Genomic DNA, 24,526 nt, shown 5'->3' with positions numbered 1-24,526 from the left:
TTAACCTGAGAGTTTATTTCTAGTAAAAACAATCCATGGTGACTTTGGTCCAATCGGTCTCAAATCCGGCCCATACAAGGCCCATCCCCCCACATAGCCTATATTTTTTTCACTCCCTTCCCATGTGCCACACAGGTCCCATAAAACTCTCTAACAGTATCAATTCATCACCCTTCTGTGAAAATAATTATGATGTCACTGTTCAGTACAACCAATAAAAATTAATGGAAGTTCTAATTTATTAACCTGTGGTGCAATCTTGCTTCATCTGTTTCGCAGTAGCATATGTTGTACTGCAGTTATACTTCTGTCTAATCATGGTAAAATCGATCTTAAGAGATACCTATATGAAGTAGTATGTTTTTTTAGAATCACCGGGGGAGGAGTTCCTCCACCTGAATATATTACTCAAAGTGGCCATAATGCCAGGAGTGTGATCCAGTTTATAAGGAAAACCGAATCGAAAACCTTAACAAATTGACCCCATTTATAAGGAAACCCGGGCCGAAAACCATACAAGCAACAAGTGTTGCAAGAAGAAGAGAAGAACATGGACGCCAAACAAAAGGCATGACCTAACTAGCAGACTAATATGACCAAGTAGATGAGGGGTACGTCGAGGGATCACAATACCAAGACTCTACAAGCAGCCTAACGCACCGCATCGGCGTGCATATCAAACTCCACGGCACAACAGAGGAGCATCCACAATCAACGAGTGCGCTGCTAATTAATCAGCATAACTTAGAGATACATAGCATGTTATTTTTATGGGCAAAGGTGCCTTCCAGAAGTATTAGCTCGCCTAAAGATTCTGATGGCAGGGAATTTCTAACAAATGAAACTGTGCAAAGACTATTACTATTATGTTGGAAATTTAGCACATATTTGTTATAGAATCTTATCATTTCTGTCTTTTGGTCATTTCAGAGACAGTAACTGGATTGTATATTGCAGTTATGGAAATTGTACTAAATAATTATGTATTTTGTCTTGGTATAGGCTGCCGAAGTTGTTGCTCAAGTGAACTCATGGGTTGACAAAGTCACATCGGATCTCATCAAAGAGATACTTCCCGCGGGATCCATTGAGACTGATATGAGACTGGTTCTTGGGAATGCATTGTATTTCGAAGGAACTTGGGCTCAGAAATTTCATGCATCAGACACTAAAGATGATAATTTCCACCTTCTAGACAAGACATCAGTAAAAGCACCATTCAAGTCTAGTACAAAGAACCAATATATTTCGTGTTTTGAAAACTTAAAGGTACTTAAGGTTCCTTACAAGCAAGGCGGGGACAGGAGGCAGTTCTCCATGTACTTACTTCTTCCAGAGGCACGAGAAGGTCTTTGGAGCTTAGCAGGAAAGTTGACCTCCGAGCCAGAGTTTCTGGAGAAGCATATCCCCGCTCGAGTGGTTCCAGTCAGGCAATTCAAGATCCCTAAGTTCAAGATATCATTTGATTTTGAAGCGTCCAAATTGTTCAGGAGTTTTGGCCTCCAACTTCCATTCAGTACAGAAGCAGATCTTTCGGAAATGGTCGATTCCCCGTTGGGAGAGAGTTTGTGTGTCTCATCTATATTCCACAAGTCATTTGTAGAAGTGAATGAAGAAGGAACTGAGGCTGCCGCGGCAACTGTTGCGGTAGTCATGTGTAAATTGCTTCCAGCAGTTCCTCCCATGAAGATGGATTTCGTCGCGGATCACCCTTTCCTCTTTGTGGTACGAGAAGACGTGACCGGTGTGGTGCTATTCGTCGGTCATGTGGTCAATCCTCTGCTTGCAGTGTAGCGCATGTGTAGTGAACCACCGTCCATGGTGAAAGCGTGATCGTGACGGCATCCGTCACATGAAGGCATTTCTCCATCTTGTTGCAAGTTCAATAAATGTATGTAGTAGTACATGTTCCTTTTTCAAAACTATAAGAGTCATTGCTTGATGTATGGTGTTTTGGCTTTCAAACTGTGCTTTGCTTGGTGCACGTATCAAATATTGATATGCTAGTCTATGGATATGAATTTCATAGAAAAGCAGCTAGGTACTCCATTCTATGATGGTTTACAGAGGTTAGAAAATTTGGAAACTGCTCCGCTTTGGAACAGAGCATTTTAATTTGACCACAAGATACGAGCATCTACAGCCACGACCTACAAATCCGGGCCCTCAAATGCCCGCGAGCATTGACTGGACACTTGTCAAATCACGTCGTCTACATCGATGTATCTCATATCTGGTACCTCATATCCATACTAAGCATGCAACGTAAATTAAAAACAATGTAGATCATCACATAAACATAGAATCAGACATAAAAATGCACATTCTGATCACCAAAAGATCACCGACGGATGTCCAAAAGATCGCCAAAGTTCACATAATTCACATAAACGGCTGATAAGTTTAAACTAGATTTCTAAAAACTTAAAATTAAAGACAGAGACGGCGGAGCTTCACCACTTCCTCGCCGGCTCTTTGCCCTTTCGGTCGCCGGCGCAACTGTAGGCGTCGGCGGTTGGTGGCGAATCGTCCGAGTTGTCGGACGAGGAGCCGTGGTGGTCATCGTCGGATGTGTCAGAGAGGATCATACGCCCTTTCAACCGCTGGACCTCCGTGTCCTACTGCCGCCTGAGCTTCGTGAGCCGAGCCACCTCCGCCGCTGCCTCCGCCGCCTCGTGCTCGGACTGCTCAATGGCAATCCGGAGTGCCTTGGCGTTCTTCCGGCGAAGCCGCCGCGCGTCCGTCTCCGCAGTCGTAAGCGATCGGCGATAGACCCATTCGAGGAGCCGCGCGTCCTCGTCGGGCTCCACCTACATCCCGCGGCGGTGGCGCACAGACTGCTCCGCCTCCTTCCTCTCCCTTTTCCCGCTGCCTCTTGCAGCGGGCGGCGCACGCCTTTGATTCCGACGTGCGCGTCCGGGCCGGCAAGGTGGGCCCAAGCGCCCACCACTACCCATGCGGGGGAGCAAAAGCCAGCGGGGGCAGGGGACGGCATAGGGGAAGCACGGATTACGCAGACCGCCTGTCGGAACTGCGCATGGGTCGGGAGGGGCCAGCGCCGGCAGGGAAGCTGCGTCTGTGACGAGGCTACATATCCAGAGCTGCCCCCGGTCTCCACCTTGGACCGTTCCAAGGCGATTCGGAGGGCAAGCTCATAGTCCGGATCCAGCTCGGAGTCGGAGCGGCTGCCGGAGCTCGACATTGCGCCGGATTAGATCGGAATCGGTGCGGGGAGGGGAGAAGACGGAGCGAGAGAGAAGAGTGTCAGTGAGCTAGGGTTTCGAAACGATGAGTCGGATGAGATTTTTTCTGGGACAACCCTGCGGTCGATGGTGGGCCAGACTTGTCAGGCGGATGCGCCCGGGTGTGACCGGGCCACCCCATTTCCGCCTCGTATTTGGGCTGGATACGAGGGGCGCCAGTCGTTTGAGACCCGTTTGAGACGTTTGTCTAGATAAAAAAATCAGAACTGGCCAGTGATCTGACGAGCCATCCAAGTGTTTGAGGCCGGTTTGGGGCGCCTGGCTTAGATGCTCTAAGCCGCACCCAGCAGTATGACACTGATGCAAATCCCATTTATGCAATGTTGCACAAATCTCCTTAACAGTAAAAACTTTACACACTTGCATCGTAATCCATAATCTGGATTCCAGTACTAAGAAAACACCATATGCATCTAAAGCAAACATCCAAAAGGCCACAAGACATGTACTGATATCCAGTGGCGGATGTAGAGGGTGGACAGGGTGGGCCACGGCCCACCCTGAGATTGGAAAATGGGCTTTATACCATAGGGAAAAAGCTAAAAAAATAAAAGAAATAAAATAAAATTATATGTACAATTGCACTGTTGGCCCACCCTGACCCAGTGGGCTAGGTCCGCCACTGCTGATATCCATAAAAACCAGATATTCTACAGTACTCTCTCCGTAAATAAATATACGAGCGTTTAGAGTACTAAAATAATGATCTAAACGTTTTTATATTATTTACGGAGGGAGTACAAAATTGGGATAGAAGGAGAAATTAGACCAACGCGCTCAGCTAGCTTATTAAAGAACTGGTTCAGTCCGGCTGACAGCAACTCGGCGTGCTAGCTGCCGCAACAAGGAGATTGAGAGCGTCACTTGCGCCGTCGCTCGATGTGCATGGGGGCTTTGTTTGTGGGATGCGTATATAACGGCGGACAAATCATGTGCTCTGCGGTGCTGGAGCCTACGTGGACGGATAACGCAGAGTAAGTTTTTGCCTGCCGGTGGTGTCGAGATAAGAGGCCACGGGGCACAGTTCAAGTGTACAGCAGTAGGCTGCTATAAACATCTGCTCGCAACTGTGGCACATGTTTCCACCAGAAATCGCAGATTTACTTTCTTCTTCCTTTTTACGTTTAACCTACTCGAACAGTATATTTACTGTATACGGCTGCATTCACGATCTACCAGTGCAGCGTAAAGGTTTTCGCCTGGTCACACGCAAATGGTAGAACTGCTCACGTTGACAGGGCACCGGCCAGAGGATCACGCGGGGAGGAGAGGAATTGTCTAGGCCTGGGATTGCTTTGACACTCCGCCTGGTCTTTGCCTGACGGCGGATCCAGCAAAGAAATTTCGTGTGGGAGATACCCTTGCAAATCAGAGGAAATAAAGGGGTTTGGTAGTGGATGGAGGGAAAAATCAGGGCATCTTCAACGTTATCTCCTAAACGGAGAAAGTATCCGTCCGAACATTGGTACGAAGCTGACCATCTAACCCTTACACCATCCAACTGAAGAACACATTTCAAACGGAATTTGAATAAACCGGACAAATTTCATGCGGACCGGACAATTTTCATTTAAGCCGGACCATATTCATGAAAACCATATTTCCTTAAACAAAAGCGGACATAGCAAAATTTCCTAGTGTAAATATTCGCCGGGCGTGGAGACGTCCGTGTTCCGCGTCTTGTTCTTCCCCATGTCTGGCGAGGAAGAGCAAGACATGGGACATGGGACACGGACACGCCCACGCCCGTCTCCCACCTATTATTCCTCACCAAAGTCTGCCGCTTGGTTGCAACGTTTTCGATGGAGGTGAGGTCGATGATCAACCTGGATGGCCCCGCCTCCCAGTCGTTGTGGGTGGGCGCAAGCGAGGAGCCGGTGATGATGGTGGTCGCAACGTTCCCTTCCACGGTTGCTTGCGCTACCTCTGCGTCTGTCTCCACCATGATCTGCTCGAAGAGAAGATCGCTCTCCAGTCAATGACGCAAAGCTCCGAACGCTTGTGGCGGATTGTGCGGCGCTGGACACAGGATCGTAGAACGCTCGTTGTTCTAGCCTGGATCGTTCGTTGCCATGGTGGCCATGACCTACTCGCTCGCCTACTTGCCATGGATATGCCCCTCTACAAGTCGGTGTTCCTCAAGGAGCCGAGGTTGTACTGTTGCTCCTCCTACAACATTTGGATAGCGGAGACCGACGGCACGGATGCTCCTCATCCGCCATGATGACCTAGTAGTGCGCCTGGGCCATGGTGAAGCCGGCAACCGGCGCAGGTGCGGGCTTATCGTTGAACGCATAATCCATCTTCCGGTCATCGTCCCCCTCGCTCACCTCTGGCGAGCCCGCGGGTAGTCTGGCCTCTACCTGTCGCGCATGACGGGCCTGCCAGAGGCTCTCCTGCAACGCCCTAGAGCTCTCCGTCATTGCATCAGAGGTGCACGGAAGGAGGAAGGAAAGCAGATGCAGTGTGATGCGGATCATGCCATGTGCGTCGACGTCTAAATAGCAAGTGTCGGCCAGACCTAGCGGTGTTCTGTTTCAATGCAGGCGCCAAAGTTGATTTATCGGCCTCCGCGCCTGTTTAATGCCGACAGGTGGACGATCAGGCAGTCGACTTTAATGTGGTAGAAAGTTGCCCCATCCGATCACTTTGCTCCAGCATTGAACACGCACGGAGACCAAGCGGACTCGGAACAGAAGAAGCTCTTGTCTAGCGCGCTGCTTAAATGTCGGCTCCAGTGACCGAGCGCGTCCGCTCTAACCGACATGAATGCGGTGTGGGGCGCGTATGTGCGTTCACGCGAGAGAGGGTGCCGGTGCGGGACATGTTTTTACGTAGGATCGTGTTGTTGGACGTGTCCATGAAGGCGGTCCAGACGTCCGCAAACCTCCCTCTGGTTTGTTGAAAAACGGACACAACCCAAATAGGGTGTCCGCGTTGGATGGCAAACTGTAATACATTTATTATTGCCTCTAGGGCCTATTTCTAACAAGTAGGACTTGTGATGTCTTCCCAAGTAAGCCACTCGGACAGTTGCGGATGATTGGAGGGTCCGCTTTGGAGATGCCCTGAGTAATTTGTAACTTCTTGGCTCCCCTGATTTTGAACTGAACCCCTGTGCAACGCAACCAGAGTACAACTTGAGTCTAGAAAAGGCATAAAGAAAACCAATGAAACAAAACATTGTTGCCCTTGACGACACTTGTTCTACATTTGTGCACGGAGAGGGCACTTGTGAAAGCACTCGTAAGGCGTAACAAACAACCACTACAATGTCATCTCCATTGAGAACCACTATGCATAGTGATTTCCATGACCATTGTACCTGTAGTCATCGCAGATGTGGAAGTTGACTGATTACCTCCCAAGAATGACGGGATGAGGCTTGTCACACTATCTTGAAAAGACTTAGAGTCAAGCTTATGATCCATAGTTGTGCTGGGAAAGATGATGGATACATGAGCATTGAAAAGATCATCAAGATGGTGATGCAAAAGGTCCAGATTCCGGCTCTTGAACACATGAGCTATAGTTCCTACAAAAACATTGATCTTGGCCAACTTCTATTTTGGATGGCAATCGATGGATGTGAGATGGTTCTAGGGTGGGTACATGTTCTAATTTCTTATCACCTGATGTCTTCCTTCGCTTGCCATGGTCATGTTATCCTTGACCTTGTTAGAGCAACTCTAGCAGACCCCGCTCCGGCCCGCAAAATTACCGTCAAAATGCGGGTCGGGACGGGAAAACATACCCGATCAAACACCGCATTCCGCCCCGGCCCGCAAATATTTTTGCGGGTCGCGGCAAATCTTCTCCCTCAACCTCTATCTTCACGGGCTGGGAAGCCGACCCGAGCTCAATCCCTATCCGCAGTGAGATTTGGCGGGAGGGACATTTCCTCACGCCCTTTCCCGCTCCCTCACCCTCCGCCACCATTGCCCCGCCTCCGCACGCTCCGGTGGTTCCTCCCCGGCCGTCCCTCACCGCCATGGACGACCCCATGCTGCCCCCTGTCACCATCGAGGTCGCGCACACTCCTTCCCCACGGGCGGATCTCGTCGTCGACCATGTTGGCCCCGCCGCCGTCGCCCAAGCAAACGCCGCGCCTGCCCGCAAGCGGCAGGGCAACGTGGTTGTGCAAGGCGGGAATCTGGCTGCCCCCGCCACGATGGCCCGCGCTCCGGGCGCCAACACGGCAGCACGTTCCCGAGCGGCGGCGGAGAAGGTCGGCAAGGTCGCGGGCGTAAAGCGGATGAAGATTCCAGCTACAAAGAAGCGACCTTCTTCATCGTCTCACTCCATCCCACCGCAAGGAGGTGCTCCGGCGATGCCGTTCAACGGTGCCGCTCCCCCCGCAAGCGTGGTGTTCGACGAAATGGCCAGAAGGTATGCGTCTTCGGCCATGGCGATTTCCTTTCATTTTTCAACATTATCCTCGATAGCTCGTGACTTGTTATTGTTCGCTATACCGGTGGTTCTAACAATGCAACAACCGAGTTCATGAACTTGTTGGACACTGATATGTCTCCATCATATCTATTTTTCCAAACACTTTTGCCCTTGTTTTGGACTCTAACTTGCATGATTTGAATGGAACTAACCCGGACTGACGCTGTTTTAGCAGAATTACCATGGTGTTATTTATGTGCAGGAACGAACGTTCTCGGAATTGTTGGAAATATGCCCTAGAGGCAATAATAAATTGATTATTATTATATTTCCTTGTTCATGATAATCGTTTATTATCCATGCTATAAATGTATTGATAGGAAACTCAGATACATGTGTGGATACATAGACAACACCATGTCCCTAGTGAGCCTCTAGTTGACTAGCTCGTTGATCAATAGATGGTTATGGTTTCCTAACCATGGACATTGGATGTCGTTGATAACGGGATCACATCATTAGGAGAATGATGTGATGGACAAGACCCAATCCTAAGCATAGCACTAGATCGTGTAGTTCGTATGCTAAAGCTTTTCTAATGTCAAGTGTCATTTCCTTAGACCATGAGATTGTGCAACTCCCGGATACCGTAGGAGTGCTTTGGGTGTATCAAACGTCACAACGTAACTGGGTGACTATAAAGGTGCACTACAGGTATCTCCGAAACTGTCTGTTGGGTTGGCACGAATCGAGACTGGGATTTGTCACTCCGTGTAAACGGAGAGGTATCTCTGGGCCCACTCGGTAGGACATCATCATAATGTGCACAATGTGGTCAAGGAGTTGATCACGGGATGATGTGTTACGGAACGAGTAAAGAGACTTGCCGGTAACGAGATTGAACAAGGTATCGGGATACCGACGATCGAATCTCGGGCAAGTATCGTACCGATAGACAAAGGGAATTGAATACGGGATTGATTAAGTCCTTGACATCGTGGTTCATCCGATGAGATCATCGTGGAACATGTGGGAGCCAACATGGGTATCCAGATCCCGCTGTTGGTTATTGACCGGAGAACGTCTCGGTCATGTCTGCATGCTTCCCGAACCCATAGGGTCTACACACTTAAGGTTCGATGACGCTAGGGTTGTAAAGGAAGTTTGTATGTGGTTACCGAATGTTGTTCGGAGTCCCGGATGAGATCCCGGATGTCACGAGGAGTTCCGGAATGGTCCGGAGGTAAAGATTTATATATGGGAAGTCCTGTTTTGGTTTCCGGAAGAGTTTCGGGTTTATCGGTAATGTACCGGGACCACCGGGAGGGTCCCGGGGTCCACCAAGTGGGGCCACCAGCCCCGGGGGGGGGGGCCACATGGGCTGTAGGGAGTGTTCCTTGGCCTACATGGGCCAAGGGCACCAGGCCCACTAAGGCCCATGCGCCTAAGAGATGGAGAGGGGGCAAACCCTAATGGGATATGGGCCTTAGGGCCCATATTGGTGCGCCTCCCTCTCCCATCCCCTCTTGGCCGCCCCCTTTGCTCCCCATCTAGGGCTGCCGCCCCCCCTAGGGGTGGGAACCCTAGAGGGGGCGCAGCCCCTCCCCTTCCCTATATATATGAGGCCTAGGGCTGCCCATAACACACGCGATTCGATCTCTCGTTGGTGCAGCCCTGCATCTCTCTCTCCCTCCTCTCCCGTGGTGCTTGGCGAAGCCCTGCAGGATTGCCACGCTCCTCCACCACCACCACGCCATTGTGCTGCTGCTGGATGGAGTCTTCCTCAACCTCTCCCTCTCTCCTTGCTGGATCAAGGCGTGGGAGACGTCACCGGGCTGTACGTGTGTTGAACGTGGAGGTGCCGTGCGTTCGGCACTTGATCATCGGTGATTTGGATCACGACGAGTACGACTCCATCGACCCCGTTCACTTGAACGCTTCCGCTTAGCGATCTACAAGGGTATGTAGATGCACTCTCCTTCCCCTCGTTGCTGGTCTCTCCATAGATAGATCTTGGTGACACGTAGGAAAATTTTGAATTTCTGCTACGTTCCCCAACAGTGGTATCAGAGCTAGGTCTATGCGTAGTTACTATGCACGAGTAGAACACAAAGTAGTTGTGGGCGTTGATTTTGTTCAATATGCTTACTGTTACTAGTCCAATCTTGATTCGGCGGCATTGTGGGATGAAGCGGCCCGGACCAACCTTACACGTACTCTTACGTGAGACCGGTTCCACCGACTGACATGCACTAGTTGCATTAGGTGGCTGGCGGGTGTCTGTCTCTCCCACTTTAGTCGGATCGGATTCGATGAAAAGGGTCCTTATGAAGGGTAAATAGCAATTGGCATATCACGTTGTGGTTTTTGCGTAGGTAAGAAACGTTCTTGCTAGAAACCCATAGCAGCCACGTAAAACATGCAAACAACAATTAGAGGACGTCTAACTTGTTTTTGCAGGGTATGCTATGTGATGTGATATGGCCAAAGGATGTGATGAATGATATATGTGATGTATGAGATTGATCATGTTCTTGTAATAGGAATCGCGACTTGCATTTCGATGAGTATGACAACCGGCAGGAGCCATAGGAGTTGTCTTTATTTATTTATGACCTGCGTGTCAACATAAACGTCATGTAATTACTTTACTTTATTGCTAACCGTTATCTGTAGTAGTAGAAGTAATAGATGACGAGACAACTTCATGAAGACACGATGATGGAGATCATGATGATGGGGATCATGGTGTCATGCCGGTGACGAGATGATCATGGAGCCCCAAGATGGAGATCAAAGGAGCTATATGATATTGGCCATATCGTGTCACTACTATTTGATTGCATGTGATGTTTATCATGTTTATACATCTTATTTGCTTAGAACGACGGTAGTAAATAAGATGATCCCTCATTAAAATTTCAAGAAGTGTTCTCCCCTAACTGTGCACCGTTGCTACAGTTCGTCGTTTCTAAGCACGCCGTGATGATCGGGTGTGATGGATCCTTACGTTCACATACAACGGGTGTAAGACAGTTTTACACATGCAAAACACTTAGGGTTAACTTGACGAGCCTAGCATGTACAGACATGGCCTCGGAACACAGAAGACCGAAAGGTCGAGCATGAGTCGTATAGAAGATACGATCAACATGAAGATGTTCACCGACGTTGACTAGTCCGTCTCACGTGATGATCGGACACGGCCTAGTTGACTCGGATCATGTAATCACTTAGATGACTAGAGGGATGTCTATCTAAGTGGGAGTTCATAAGATGAACTTAATTATCCTGAACATAGTCAAAAGGATTTTGCAAATTATGTCGTAGCTCGCGTTATAGTTCTACTGTTTAGATATGTTCCTAGAGAAAAATTAGTTGAAAGTTGATAGTAGCAATTATGCGGACTAGGTCCGTAAACTGAGGATTGTCCTCATTGCTTCATAGAAGGCTTATGTCCTTTATGCACCGCTCAGTGTGCTGAACCTCGAATGTCGTCTGTGGATGTTGCGAACATCTGACATACACGTTTTGATAACTACATGATAGTTCAGTTAAACGGTTTAGAGTTGAGGCACCATAGACGATTTCGAAACGTCGCGGAACATATGAGATGTTTCGAGGACTGAAATTGGGATTTTAGATTAGTGCCCACGTCAAGAGGTATGAGACCTCTGACAAGTTATCTAAGCCTGCAAACTAAGGAGAAAAGCTCAATCGTTGAGCATGTGCTCAGATTGTATGAGTACAACAATCGCTTGAATCGAGTGGGAGTTCATCTTCCAGATGAAATAGTGATAGTTCTCCGAAGTCATTACCACCAAGCTGCTAGAGCTTCGTGATGAACTATAATATATCGGAGACATATATGATGATCCTTGAGATATTCGCGATGTTTTGACACCGCGAAAGTAGAAATCAAGAAGGAGCATCAATTGTTGATGGTTGGTGAAACCACTAGTTTCAAGAAGGGCAAGGGAACAAAGGGATACTTCATGAAACGGCAATTCAGTTGCTGCTCTAGTGAAGAAACCCAAGGTTGAACCCAAACCCGAGACAAAGTGCTTCTGTAATAAGGGGAACAACCACTGGAGCAGAATTACCCTAGATACTTGGTAGATGAGAAGGCTGGCAAGGTCGATAGAAGTATATTGGATATACATTGTGTTGATGTGTACTTTACTAGTACTCCTAGTAGCACCAGGGTATTAGATACTGGTTCGGTTGCTAAGTGTTAGTAACTCGAAATAAAAGCTACGGAATAAACGGAGACTAGCTAAAGGTGAGCTGACGATATGTGTTGGAAGTGTTTCCAATGTTGATATGATCAAGCATCGCATGCTCCCTCTACCATCGAGATTGGTGTTTGCATTGAGCATAGACATGATTGGATTATGTCTATCGCAATACGGTTATTCATTTAAGGAGAATAATGGTTACTCTGTTTATTTGAATAATACCTTCAATGGTCTTACACCTAAAATGAATAGTTTATTGAATCTCGATCGTAGTGATACACATGTTCATGCCAAAAGATAGTAATGATAGTACCACCTACTTGTGGCACTGCCACTTAAGTCATATCGGTATAAAATGCATGAAGAAGCTCCATGTTGATGGATCTTTGGGCTCACTCGTTTTGAAAAGTTTGAGACATGCGAACCATGTCTATTGGTGTATATGCATGAAGAAACTCCATGCAAATGGACCGTTTGGACTCACTTGATTTTGAATCACTTGAGACATGCAAATTATACCACATGGGCAAGATGACTGAAAGCCTCGGTTTTCAGTAAAATGGAACTAGAAAGCAACTTGTTGGAAGAAATACATTTTGATGTGTGCAGTCCAATGAGTGCTGAGGCATGTAGTGGATATCGTTATGTTCTTTCTTCACAGATGATTTGAGTAGATGTTGAGTACATTTACTTGATGAATCACGAGTCTGAATTATTGAAAGGTTCAAGTAATTTCAGTGTGAAGTTGAAAGATCGTCGTGACAAGAGGATAAAAGATCTATGATATGATCATAGAGATGAATATCTGAATTACGAGTTTGGCACAAAATTAAGACATTGTGGAAGTCGTTTCACAACTAATACAGCCTGGAACACCATAGTGTGATGGTGTGTTCGAACATCATAACTGCACCCTATTGGATATGATGCATACCATGATGTCTCTTATCGAATTACCACGATAGTTTATGGGTTAGGCATTAAAGACAACCACATTCACTTTAAATAGGGCACCACGTAATTCCGATGAGATGACACCGTATGAACTATGGTTTAGAGAAACCTAAGCTGTCATTTCTTAAAAGTTTGGGGCTGCGACGCTTATGTGAAAAAGTTTCAGGCTGATAAGCTCGAACCCAAAGCGGATAAATGCATCTTCATAGGACACCCAAAACAGTTGGGTGTACCTCCTGTCTCAGATCCGAAAGCAATAAGGGATTGTTTCTAGAATCGGGTCCTTTCTCGAGGAAAAGTTTCTCTCGAAAGAATTGAGTGGGAGGATGGTGGAGACTTGATGAGGTTATTGAACCGTCTCTTCAACTAGTGTGTGGCAGGGCACAGGAAGTTGTTCCTGTGGCACCTACACCAATTGAAGTGGAAGCTTATGATAGTGATCATGAAACTTCAGATCAAGTCAAACCTCGTGGGATGACAAGGATGCGTACTACTTCAGAGTGGTACGTAATCCTGTCTTGGAAGTCATGTTGCTAGACAACAATGAACCTACGAGCTATGGAGAAGCGATGGTGGGCCTGGATTCCGATAAATGGCTTGAGGCCATATAATCCGAGAGAGGATCCATGTATGAAAACAAAGTGTAGACTTTGGAAGAACTACTTGATGGTCGTAAGGCTGTTGAGTGTAGATGGATTTTAAAAGGAAGACGGACAATGATGGTAAATTTCACCATTAAGAAAGCTCGACTTGTCGTTAAGATGTTTTCTGACAAGTTCAAGGAGTTGACTACGGTGAGATTTTCTCACTCGTAGCGATGCTAAGAGTCTGTTGGAATTATATTATCGATTACTGCATTATTTATGAAATCTTGCAGATAGGATGTCAAAACATTGTTTCCTCGACGATTTTCTTGAGGAAAGGTTGTATGTGATACAACCGGAAGGTTTTGTCAATCCTGAAAGATGCTAATAAGTATGCAAAGCTCCAGCAATCCTTCTAAGGACTGGAGTAAGCATCTCGGAGTTGGAATGTATGCTTTGATGAGATGATCAAAGATTTTGGGTTTATACAAAGTTTATGAGAAACTTGTATTTCCAAAGAAGTGAGTGGGAGCACTATAGAATTTCCGATGAGTATGTGTTGTTAACATGTTGTTGATCGGAAATGATGTAGAATTTCTAGAAAGCATGTAGGGTTGTTTGGAAAGTGTTTTTCAATGGAAAGCCTGGATTAAGCTACTTGAACATTGAGCATCAAGATCTATAAGGATAAATCAAAACGCTTAATGGTACTTTCAAATGAGCACATACCTTGACATGATCTTGAAGTTGTTCAAGATGGATCAGTCAAAGAAGGAGTTCTTGCCTGAGTTGTAAGGTATGAAGTTAAGACTTAAAGCTCGACCACGGCAGAATAGAGAGAAAGGACGAAGGTCGTCCCCTATGCTTAAGACATAGGCTCTACAGTATGCTATGCTGTGTGCCGCACCTGAAGTGTGCCTTGCCATGAGTCAGTCAAGGGGTACAAGAGTGATCCAAGAACGGATCACAGGACAGTGGTCAAAGTTATCCTTAGTAACTAGTGGACTAAGGAATTTTCTCGATTATGGAGGTGGTAAAAGAGTTCGTCGTAAAGGGTTACGCCGATGCAAACTTTGACACTAATCCAGATTATTCTGAGTAGTAAACTGGATTCGTATAGTAGAACAGTTATTTGGAATAGCTCCAAATAGAACGTGGTAGCTGCATCTAGGAGATGACATAAAGATTTGTAAAGCACACACAGATCTGAAAGGTTCAGACCCGTTGACTAAAACCTCTCTCACAAGCAACATGATCAAACCCAGAACTCTTTGGGTATTAGTCACATGGCGATGTGACCTGTGAGTGTTAATCACATGACGATGTGAACTGGATTATTGACTCTAGTGCAAGTGGGAGACTGTTGGAAATATGCCCTAGAGGCAATAATAAATTGATTATTATTATATTTCCTTGTTCATGATAATCGTTTATTATCCATGCTATAAATGTATTGATAGGAAACTCAGATACATGTGTGGATACATAGACAACACCATGTCCCTAGTGAGCCTCTAGTTGACTAGCTCGTTGATCAATAGATGGTTATGGTTTCCTAACCATGGACATTGGATGTCGTTGATAACGGGATCACATCATTAGGAGAATGATGTGATGGACAAGACCCAATCCTAAGCATAGCACTAGATCGTGTAGTTCGTATGCTAAAGCTTTTCTAATGTCAAGTGTCATTTCCTTAGACCATGAGATTGTGCAACTCCCGGATACCGTAGGAGTGCTTTGGGTGTATCAAACGTCACAACGTAACTGGGTGACTATAAAGGTGCACTACAGGTATCTCCAAAACTGTCTGTTGGGTTGGCACGAATCGAGACTGGGATTTGTCACTCCGTGTAAACGGAGAGGTATCTCTGGGCCCACTCGGTAGGACATCATCATAATGTGCACAATGTGGTCAAGGAGTTGATCACGGGATGATGTGTTACGGAACGAGTAAAGAGACTTGCCGGTAACGAGATTGAACAAGGTATCGGGATACCGACGATCGAATCTCGGGCAAGTATCGTACCGATAGACAAAGGGAATTGAATACGGGATTGATTAAGTCCTTGACATCGTGGTTCATCCGATGAGATCATCGTCGAACATGTGGGAGCCAACATGGGTATCCAGATCCCGCTGTTGGTTATTGACCGGAGAACGTCTCGGTCATGTCTGCATGCTTCCCGAACCCGTAGGGTCTACACACTTAAGGTTCGATGACGCTAGGGTTGTAAAGGAAGTTTGTATGTGGTTACCGAATGTTGTTCGGAGTCCCGGATGAGATCCCCGACGTCACGAGGAGTTCCGGAATGGTCCGGAGGTAAAGATTTATATATGGGAAGTCCTGTTTTGGTTTCCGGAAGAGTTTCGGGGTTTATCGGTAATGTACCGGGACCACCGGGAGGGTCCCGGGGGTCCACCAAGTGGGGCCACCAGCCCGGGGGGGGGGCACATGGGCTGTAGGGAGTGTTCCTTGGCCTACATGGGCCAAGGGCACCAGCCCCACTAAGGCCCATGCGCCTAAGAGATGGAGAGGGGGCAAACCCTAATGGGATATGGGCCTTAGGGCCCATATTGGTGCGCCTCCCTCTCCCATCCCCTCTTGGCCGACCCCTTTACTCCCCATCTAGGGCTGCCGCCCCCCTAGGGGTGGGAACCCTAGAGGGGGCGCAGCCCCTCCCCTTCCCTATATATATGAGGCCTAGGGCTGCCCATAACACACGCGATTCGATCTCTCGTTGGTGCAGCCCTGCATCTCTCTCTCCCTCCTCTCCCGTGGTGCTTGGCGAAGCCCTGCAGGATTGCCACGCTCCTCCACCACCACCACGCCGTTGTGCTGCTGCTGGATGGAGTCTTCCTCAACCTCTCCCTCTCTCCTTGCTGGATCAAGGCGTGGGAGACGTCACCGGGCTGTACGTGTGTTGAACGCGGAGGTGCCGTGCGTTCGGCACTTGATCATCGGTGATTTGGATCACGACGAGTACGACTCCATCGACCCCGTTCACTTGAACGCTTCCTCTTAGCGATCTACAAGGGTATGTAGATGCACTCTCCTTCCCCTCGTTGCTGGTCTCTCCATAGATAGATCTTGGTGACACGTAGGAAAATTTTGAATTTCTGCTACGTTCCCCAACAGGAATGACCTGAAACTTCACGCGGCCACTTTTCAGAAAATAAGAAAAATACCTGCAAAAGATGAAGGCCAGGGGGCCCACCACCTCTCCATGAGGGTGGGGGGCGCCCCCCCTACCTCGTGGGCCCCCTATTGCCTCTCCGACTCCAACTCCATATATTGAGTTTCGGAGAGAAAAAATCAAAGAGAAGAAATCATCGCGTTTTACGATACGGAGCTGCCGCCAAGCCCTAAAACCTCTCGGGATGGCTGATCTGGAGTCCATTCGGGGCTATGGAGAGGGGAATCCGTCGCCGTCGTCATCATCAACTATCCTCCATCACCAATTTCATGATGCTCACCGCCATGCGTGAGTAATTCCATCGTAGGCTTGCTGGACGGTGATGGGTTGGATGGGATCTATCATGTAATCAAGTTAGTTTTGTTAGGGTTTGATACCTAGTGTCCACTATGTTCTGAGATTGATGTTGCTATGACTTTGCTATGCTTAATGCTTATCACTAGGGCCCGAGTGCCATGATTTCAGATCTGAACCTATTATGTTTTCATCAATATATGAGTGTTCTTGATCCTATCTTGCAAGTCTATAGTCACCTATTATGTGTTATGATCCGTCAACCCCGAAGTGACAATAATCGGGATACTTACCGGTGATAACCGTAGTTTGAGGAGTTCATGTATTCACTATGTGTTAATGCTTTGTTCCGGTTCTCTATTAAAAGGATGCCTTAATATCCCTTAGTTTCCGTAAGGACCCCGCTGCCACGGGAGGGTAGGACAAAAGATGTTATGCAAGTTCTTTTCCATAAGCACGTATGACTATATTCGAAATACATGCCTACATTATATTAATGAACTGGAGCTAGTTCTGTGTCACCCTAGGTTATGATTGTTACATGATGAACCGCATCCGGCATAATTTTCCATCATCGATCCATTGCCTACGAGCTTTCCATATAATGTTCTTCGATTATTTACTTTTCCGTTGCTATTGCTATCATCACTACAAAATACCAAAAACATTACTTTTAATACTGTTACCTTTTGTTACCGTTATCATTACTATCATATTACTTTGCTACTAAACACTTTGCTGCAGATATTAAGTTTCCAGGTGTGGTTGAATTGACAACTCAGCTGCTAATACTTGAGAATATTCTTTGGCTCCCCTTGTGTCGAATCAATAAATTTGGGTTGAATACTCTACCCTCGAAAACTATTGCGATCCCCTATACTTGTGGGTTATCAAGACTATTTTCTGGCGCCGTTGCCGGGGAGCATAGCTCTATTCTTTGAGTCACTTGGGATTTATATCTGCTTATCATTATGAAGAACTTGAAAGATCCAAGAACCAAGATTTATCCCTCAACTACGAGGGAAGGTAAGGAACTGCCATCTAGCTCTGCACTTGATTCACCTTCTGTTTTGAGTAAGCTTGCGACACCTACACCTGCTTCTACTATTCGTTCTGATATGTCGCATGTTATTGATGATGCCACTTCTGCTATGCATGATACTTATGATGAAACTATTACTATGCTTGATACTACTGTGCCACTTAGTGATTTTCTTGATGAACAACTTGCTAGAGCTAGAGAAATTGAAAATATTGAATCTGATGATACTGATGAAAGTGATGATGAAGAATCACATGTTATTCCTAAGGGTTATGTTTTTGATCAAGAAGCTTCTTTAGCTATTTTAGCTTGCAAAAATAGAAATGAACTCAAAAGGTTATTAGCTAAATGGAATAAGCAATCTCTAAATGCTAGAATGAAACCTGACCCTGCTTTTGCTACTTCACCTATCTTTGTTACTGATAAGGATTATGAATTCTGTGTTGATCCTGATATAATTACTTTGGTTGAATCTGATCCTTTTCATGGTTATGAATCTGAAACTGTTGTGGCACATCTTACTAAACTGAATGGTATAGCCACCCTATTCACTAAAGATGAGAGAAGTCGTTACTTTTATATCCTTAAATATTTCCGTTCTCATTAAAGGGTGATGCTAAGATATGGTTTAATTCTCTTGATCCTGGTTGTGTGCGTAGTCCCTAGGATATGATTTATTACTTCTCTGCTAAATATTTCCTTGCTCATAAGAAACAAGCTGCTTTAAGGGATATATATAATTTTGTGCAAATTGAAGAAGAGAGTCTCCCACAAGCTTGGGGGAGGCTTCTCCAATTACTTAATCCTTTGCATGATCATCCTCTTAAGAAAAATGAAATACTTGATATCTTTTATAATGGACTAACTGATGCCTCCAGAGATTACCTGGTAGTTGTGCTGGTTCTATTTTCAGGGAAAGAACACCAGATGAAGCTGAAATTCTATTGAATAATATGTTGACAAATGAAAAAAATTGGACACCTCCGGAGCCAATTCCTGAGCCTATTCCTGAACCAACTACGAAGAAGAGGGGTATTCTATTTCTCAGTCCTGAAGATATGCAAGAGGCAAAGAAATCTATTAAAGAAAAAGGTATTAAAGCTGAAGATGTTAAGAATTTACCTCCTATTGAAGAAATACACGGTCTTAATTTATTGCCTGTTGAAGAAACATATAATCCAAATCCTTCTCCTATTGAAGAAACTCATGGTCTTGATAACCCGACACAGGTAGTAAAGGTAAATTCTCTCTACAGATATGAGAAAGATGAAATCCCATTTACTAAATTTGCTAGCCCATGCTTAGATGAGTTTGATAAATTTATGGCTAAGCGAGAAAATTTTAATGCTTATTTTGGTAGACAGTTGAAATACAATTCAAATATGCTTGAACACTTGGGTGATTATATGGCTAATGTCAAAGGTGAACTTAAACTTATTAGTAAACATGCTTCTATGGTTACCACTCAAGTAGAACAAGTACTTAAAGCTCAAAATGATTTGCTCAATGAATTGAATAATAAGAATAATGATCATGTTGTAAGAGTTATCACTAGAGGTGGTAAAATGACTCAGGAACCTTTGTATCCCGAAGGCCATCCTAAAAGAATTGAGCAAGATTCTCAGAGAAATAATATAGATGCACCTAGTTCTTCTAAAAAGAAGAAAAAGAAAAATGATAGGACTTTGCATGCTTCTAGTGATCCTATTGTTGAAACACCTGTGAATCCAAATGATATTTCTATTTCTGATGCTGAAACACAATCTGGTAATGAACCTGAAACTAGTGATAATGTTAATGATAATGTTCATAATGATGCTCAATCTAGTAATGATAATGACAAAGAAATTGAACCTGCTGTTGATCTTGATAAGCCACAATCAAAGAATCAACGTTATGATAAGAAAGACTTTGTTGCTAGGAAACATGGTAAAGAAAGAGAGCCTTGGGTTTAGAAACCCATGCCTTTTCCTCCCAGACCATCCAAGAAAAAGGATGATGAGGATTTTGAGTGCTTTGCTGAAATGATTAGACCTATCTTTTTGCGTATGTGATTAACTGATATGCTCAAAACCAATCCTTATGCTAAGTATATGAAAGGTATTATTACAAATAAAAGAAAGATACCGGAAGATGAAATTTCCACCAATGTTGCTAATTATACTTTTAAGGGTGGAATACCAAAGAAAGTTGGAGATCCAGGAGTACCCACTATACCATGCTCTATTAAAAGAAACTATGTTAAAACTGCTTTATGTGATCTTGGAGCCGGTGTTAGTGTTATGCCTCTCTCTTTATATCGTAGACTTGATTTGAATAAGTTGACCCCTACTGAAATATCTTTGCAAATGGCTGATAAATCAACTACTATACCTGTCGGTATTTGTGAGGATGTGCCTGTTGTAGTTGCAAACGTCACTATTTTAACGGACTTTGTTATTCTTGATATTCCCGAGTACGATAGTATGTCTATTATTCTTGGAAGACCCTTTTTGAATACTGCAGGGGCTGTTATTGATTGCACTAAAGGCAATGTCACTTTTCATGTTAATGGTAATGAGCATACGGTACACTTTCCGAGGAAACAACCTCAAGTTCATAGTATCAACTCTATTGGAAAAATTCCATCGATTATATTTGGAGGTTTTGAATTTCCTCTTCCTACTGTCAAGAAGAAATATGATATTCTTATTATTGGGGATGTGCATATCCTCGTTGAGGTAACATAGTGTTATTTGAAATTTCTCCGGTTCCATGTTATTCGGAATGAGTTCGTTAACAAGACTTCATAAACCTTGTTAGTGGATTCCTTTTGATGATCATGAGATGGATGAAACTAGAAGGCACAACCTTCTTGATACGTCTCCAACGTATCTATAATTTTTGATTGCTCCATGCTATATTATCTACTGTTTTGGACTATATTGGGCTTTATTTTCCACTTTTATATTATTTTTGGGACTAACCTATTAACCGGAGTCCCAGCCCGGAATTGCTGTTTTTTGCCTATTTCAGTGTTTAGAAGAAACGGAATATCAAACGGAGTTCAAACGGAATAAAATCTTCGGGAACGTGATTTTCTCACCGAACGTGATCCAGGAGACTTGGACCCTGCTCCAAGGAACAAAAGAGGCGGTCACGAGGGTGGGGGGCGCGCCCCCTGCCTCGTGGGCCCCTCGTTGCTCCTCCGGCGTACTTCTTCCTCCTATATATACACATGTACCCCCAAACGATCAGAACAGGAGCCAAAAACCTAATTCCACCGCCACAAGTTTCTGTATCCACGAGATCCCATCTTGGGGCCTGTTCCGGAGCTCCGCCGGAAGAGGGCCGTCATCACGGAGGGCTTCTACATCATCATAGCCTCTCCGATGAAGTGTGAGTAGTTTACCTCAGACCTTTGGGTCCATAGTTAGTAGCTAGATGGCTTCTTCTCTCTCTTTGAATCTCAATACAAAGTTCTCCCCCTCTCTCATGGGGATCTATTCAATGTAATCTTCTTTTTGCGGTGTGTTTGTTGAGACCGATGAATTGTGGGTTTATGATCAAGTCTATCTATGAATAATATTTGAATCTTCTCTGAATTCTTTTATGTATGATTGGTTATCTTTGCAAGTCTCTTTGAATTATCCGTTTGGTTTGGCCAACTAGATTGGTAGTTCTTGCCATGGGAGAAGTGCTTTGCTTTGGGTTCAATCTTGCGGTGTCCTTACCCAATGACAGAAGGGGCAGCAAGGCACGTATTGTATTGTTGCTATCGAGGATAACAAGATGGGGTTTATTTCATATTGCATGAATTTATCTCTCTACATCATGTCATCTTGCTTAAGGCGTTACACTGTTTTTAACTTAATACTCTAGATGCATGCTGGATAGCGGTCGATGAGTGGAGTAATAGTAGTAGATGCAGAATCGTTTCGGTCTACTTGTCACGGACGTGATGCCTATATACATGATCATGCCTAGATATTCTCATAATTATGCACAATTCTATCAATTGCTCAACAATAATTTATTCACCCACCGTAGAATACTTATGCTCTTGAGAGAAGCCACTAGTGAAACCTATGGCCCCTGGGTCTATTCTCATCATATCAATCTCCATCACTTTTATATTGTTTTGCTATTTACTTTGCCTTTACTTTTTTACTTTGCATCTTTATATCAAAAATACCAAAAAAATATTCTATCTATCAGATCTCACTCTCATAAGTGACCGTGAAGGGCTTGACAACCCCTAATTGCGTTGGTTGCGAGTAGCTATCGCTTTGTGCGGGTACGAGGGACTTGAGCGTGGGCTCCTACTGGATTGATACCTTGGTTCTCAAAAACTGAGGGAAATACTTATGCTACTCTACTGCATCACCCCTTCCTCTTCGGGGAAAACCAACGCAAGCTCAAGACGTAGCAAGAAGGATTTCTGGCGCCGTTGCCGGGGAGGTTCGCGCAAGTCAAGATTTGACTCCCGACAACGAGCCATTTCTGGCGCCGTTGTCGGGGAGTCTACGCAAAAAGTCAACATACCAAGTACCCATCACAATCCTTATCTCTCGCATTACATTATTTGCCATTTGCCTCTCGTTTTCCTCTCCCCCAATTCACCCTTGCTGTTTTATTTGCCCTCTCTCTCTATCCTCCCTCTCTGTTTGCCTTTGTTCCCTCGCCATGTCAGAACCAAAAAGAGTTGGGGGTTTTCTCCCAAGTTCTAGTGCTTTAGACAATCCTGCTATCTTATCTAAACTTATAAATCAGAATGCTATAGAACAACTTGCCGGAGTTATCAATGAGAACCTTAGTAATTTTGATGAAGATGATCTAGAATTTTCTGTTATTTACTTGATGAATCTTTGAAAGATGCTTGGGATAGGCTGTTAAGGATTCGGGCTAGCTATGTACCCCAATATCAAATTGAGGTTTACTTAAAAAGCTTTTATGTTGGGCTGCCCGCTTCGTTCAAACAAGTTTTAGATTCTATTTTCGAGGGGTTTTTCTCGAAGGGGACCCCATAGATACCTATGAGAGGATGAAAACTATATTTGGGCACCCCATTAATGAGAAAACTGAAATCACATCTCTCTTGCTCTCTTATCAAAACGAATCTATTAAAGAGATAAAAGCTAGCCTAGATGCCAATTTCCGCAACATTCTTAATCTTTCTTCTACAATTAATGGACATGTACTCTGTCAAAATAGAAAGATTAATTCCATAGATAACAAGTTTACTCTCTTTTCCCCTAAAACCAAAGATGGCAATACCTAGATCTATTCTTGCTTGTTATGCCTAGCTAGGGGCGTTAAACGATAGCGCTTGTTGGGAGGCAACCCAATTTTATTTTTTCCTTGTTATTTGATCCTGTTTAATAATAAATAAATTATTTAGCCTCTGTTTAGGTTGTGTTTTTTGTGTTTAATTAGTGTTTGTGCCAAGTAGAACCGTTGGGAAGACTTGGGGAAAGTCTTGTTGAACTTGCTGTAAAAAACAGAAACTTTAGCGCTCACGAGAACTGCTGTCATTTTTATTTGAAGAGTGATATTTAGTTAATTCTTTTTGCAGATGATTAATAGATAAATTCCTCACGTCCATAAATTTATTTTAGAATTTTTGGGGTTCCAGATCTTGCGCTAGCTACAGATTACTACAGACTGTTCTGTTTTTGACAGATTCTGTTTTTCGTGTGTTGTTTGCTTATTTTGATGAATCTATGGCTAGTAAAGTAGTTTATAATCCATAGAGAAGTTGGAATACAGTAGGTTTAACACCAATATAAATAAAGAATGAGTTCATTACAGTACCTTGAAGTGGTCTTTTGTTTCCTTTCGCTAACGGAGCTCACGAGTTTTCTGTTTTGAGTTTTGTGTTGTGAAGTTTTCAAGTTTTGGGTGAATTCTTTTGATGGATCATGGAACAAGGAGTGGAAATAGCCTAAGCTTGGGGATGCCCATGGCACCCCCAAGATAATCCAAGGACACCAAAAAGTCAAAGCTTGGTGATGCCCCGGAAGGCATCCCCTCTTTTCATCCACTTCCATCGGTAATTTACTTGGAGCTATATTTTTATTCACCAACATGATATGTGTTTTGCTTGGAGCGTCTTATATTATTTGTGTCTTTGTGTCTTAGTATTCCAAAATCATCCTTGCTGTACACACCTTTTGAGAGAGCCATACATGAATTAAAATTTGATAGAATGCTCTATGTCACTTATATCTTTTGAGCTAGATAATTTTGCTCTATGTGCTTCACTTATATCTTTTGAGCGTTATAATTTTGCTCTATGTGCTTCACTTAGATCTTTTAGAGCACGGTGGTGGATTCGTTTTAAAGAAACTATTGATCTCTCATGCCTCACTTAAATTATTTTGAGAGTCTCTTACTAGCATGGTAATTTGCTTAATAATAATATGCTTGGTATTCAAGATTTGCGAAACTTTCTTTTGTGTGTGTTGAATACTAAGAAAAGATTGAAGCATGATAATTGTTTTGAGATATGGAGGTGATAATATTAAAGTCATGCTAGTTGAGTAGTTGTGAATTTAAAGAATACTTGTGTTAGAGTTTGTGA

At 44.5% G+C, this 24,526-nt stretch overlaps 1 pseudogene; it reads left to right on the top strand.

Annotated features, from left to right (window-relative positions):
- Window positions 1-981: 981 nt before the first annotated feature.
- On the top strand, window positions 982-1,794 carry LOC125529710 (serpin-ZX pseudogene; annotated as a pseudogene).
- The last annotated feature ends 22,732 nt before the right edge of the window (window positions 1,795-24,526 follow it).

The sequence above is a fragment of the Triticum urartu genome, chromosome 5A (assembly GCF_056163025.1).
Source record: "Triticum urartu cultivar PI428250 chromosome 5A, HENAU_Tu73, whole genome shotgun sequence".
In the NCBI taxonomy this organism is placed as follows: Eukaryota; Viridiplantae; Streptophyta; class Magnoliopsida; order Poales; family Poaceae; genus Triticum; species Triticum urartu.
Note: the sequence above shows the minus strand (reverse complement) of the source record. Positions and strands in the feature narration are given on the sequence as shown.